Genomic DNA, 2,500 nt, shown 5'->3' on the forward strand with positions numbered 1-2,500 from the left:
TCTTTCTCATTTTTCTTTGTAAATATTTGTGTTGATTGATATTTTTAAACCCATGTTCAAAGTAAACCATTTGACTGGTATAAGTTCAGAAGTGTGTAAAGCCTATATTTTATACTTAATCGTACAACAAAATAACAGATTTTCAGTGAGGATCATGATTCATTTGTCAATTTGTTTGAAATAATAATAGGCGACAGAAAGATTGCATTTTAAATTAGCTTTCTGTTGAATGTGTATTTTGTCAAACTGACGTCACATCGGCGGTCAACATTTGGTAGAATTCAAATGCAAACAAATGTAAACTTTACAAAAGTCTACAGTAGCCTATATGTTCATTTCCCAAATCCTCAGTTAAGGTCAGTGGTCGGTGCTTTTCTACATTTAGAGTGGATTAATCAAAGCACACAGTGGTTTCACAAAACCATTAACACATATATATATATATATATATATATTCATGTTATCAGCAGAATCTGCCTGTAAAATTGCAGCATTGCACAAAGCATCCATCCGTGCCCCCCCCCCCCTCCCTGTCTATGCTGTTTTCTCCCTCCTCTCCCATGCTGATGGGGCTGATAGGAAGCTAGCAGCAGACCGTAGGGTATATCCCTGGAGAGAACCCCGCGTATAGGGCCTCTCTCCAGATGCCGTGGTCATGTTAGCTAGTCATAAAGCAGGGTGGCTGCTGATAAGCGTGGCAGGGTTTTAAACGCAGCCTTCTTATCAGATGTCAGTCTGTCAGTAAGACAGTTAATCAGTCAGTGAATCAGTCAGTGAATCAGTCGAGTAGAGTTAACCCACAAGCTGGTCAAACAGTCAGCCAGCTAGTATATCCCCTGTCTGTCAGCTCATATGTCAGCTGATCCAGGTTGTTGCTTGTATTTTTATGTGTTTTCTTTTGAAAATGAAACAAAAGTCAGCGAGTCACGCTTGTCTGTCCCTAAGTCAGGTACGATAGCCACCGGGCACTTATTTACATACTGTCATGTTATTGCGTGGTACTTTATGCTTTAGCGTTACGGAGTTAAACATTCTTTTTAACATCTACAGTCAGTTCATAGTCTAGACAGCCCAATATCTAAAGACTATCAGAGCTGGCCAGTGGTGGAAAAAGTACTCAAATGTTTTACTTAAGTAAAAGTATCAATACTGCAATTTAGAAATACTCTGTTTCAAGTAAAAGTCCGGAATTCAAAATGTACTTGAGTAAAAGTATAAAAGTATTGGCATCAAAATGTACTTAAAGTACAAAAAGTAAAAGTACTCATTATGCAGAATGTCCCATTACAAGTTTTCAAATGTATAAAACTCTTTTGAAAATAGCAGATCAGTGCGATGCATTGTGAGCTTGTAGATCGTCTATTTTCAAATGGCCGAAATGTATAGGGCTGAAGTGGTTAATGTATGTTTTGTAATAATAATCAAAATCTACAAAGTAACTAGTAACTAACGTGACTAACAAAGAAATACAAAATATGTTTTCATGGTCTGGAGTAGTGGACAGGTGTGTAACATGCAGGTGTATTGTTCCCATTGAGTTGTGTGTCTCCAGGTGTATGTGTATAGAGAGAGAGAGAGAGAGAGAGCATCCATAGGGGAAGTTGATGACAGCTTACCTGTTACATGAATAGCTGTGTGATGTCAGAGGCTTACTGAGCAATCAGCAATCACAACCGCGAAGAGTGAAATCATCAATTTGTTTGAAATAATGATGATAGGTGGAAGAAAGATTGTATTTGAAAATTGCTTTCAGTTGAATGTGTGTTTTGTCAAACTGACGTCACGTCGACAGTCAACATTTGGTAGAATTCAAGTTTAAACAATGCGGTTGTTTACGGAGTCCGGGCAGTGGGTTGTTGTGTGAGAGATATGCTCACTGCCTGTTCACATCATTTGTTATCAGAAATGCAATATCTATTGAGATTTATATGTTTGTTTTCAGGGGAACCTTTTGATATGCTAAAAATGAGTGTCTGGCTTTCTACCGGCCATTATATCACTTGTGTCCACACAGAATGTCATATCTCTCTCCCTGTGCTGCTCTCAAGTGCTGACTTTAGACTTCCAGCCTTGCTGTGAGCAACCACATATGTGGACGTTGCTGTGATAAGCACGATACAACAACATGGCAAAGACTGAATGAGTCAAATTTAGCTGCCGGGCTTTATCTTCACTGAAAAAACAAAACAAAAACTTAACTAACAAGGAACAGCCAAGGTTTAGGTAGCAGTGAGGATTAAACTGTAACTGTTTTGGAGGATTACTTTTTGATTAATTATTTTTTAGCTTCTAATAATGTTTGCTCTTATTTTAATTATTATCTATCTTAATATTTGTCTTATTTTAATTATAAGATTGTTCTATTACATGTACTAACTTCAAACACAGTCAGTTGAGGATGGGAGTTGGGAACAGTTGTTCACTTATTGCTAGGTATGCTATCATCTAGGTCGCCCTACCAAGTATGGCACAGTCCATGCTTCTCACAGAAACGTAAAGG

General features: G+C 37.8%; 1 protein-coding gene across 2 annotated transcripts in view; it reads left to right on the top strand.

Annotated features, from left to right (window-relative positions):
- Positions 1–2,500, top strand: part of ets1 (v-ets avian erythroblastosis virus E26 oncogene homolog 1) — a 252,782-nt gene that overhangs the window by 188,756 nt on the left and 61,526 nt on the right. The gene's annotated exons all lie outside the window — the stretch shown is intronic.

The sequence above is a fragment of the Gymnoscopelus microlampas genome (assembly GCF_963454915.1).
Source record: "Gymnoscopelus microlampas genome assembly, chromosome: 8".
Classification (NCBI taxonomy): Eukaryota; Metazoa; Chordata; class Actinopteri; order Myctophiformes; family Myctophidae; genus Gymnoscopelus; species Gymnoscopelus microlampas.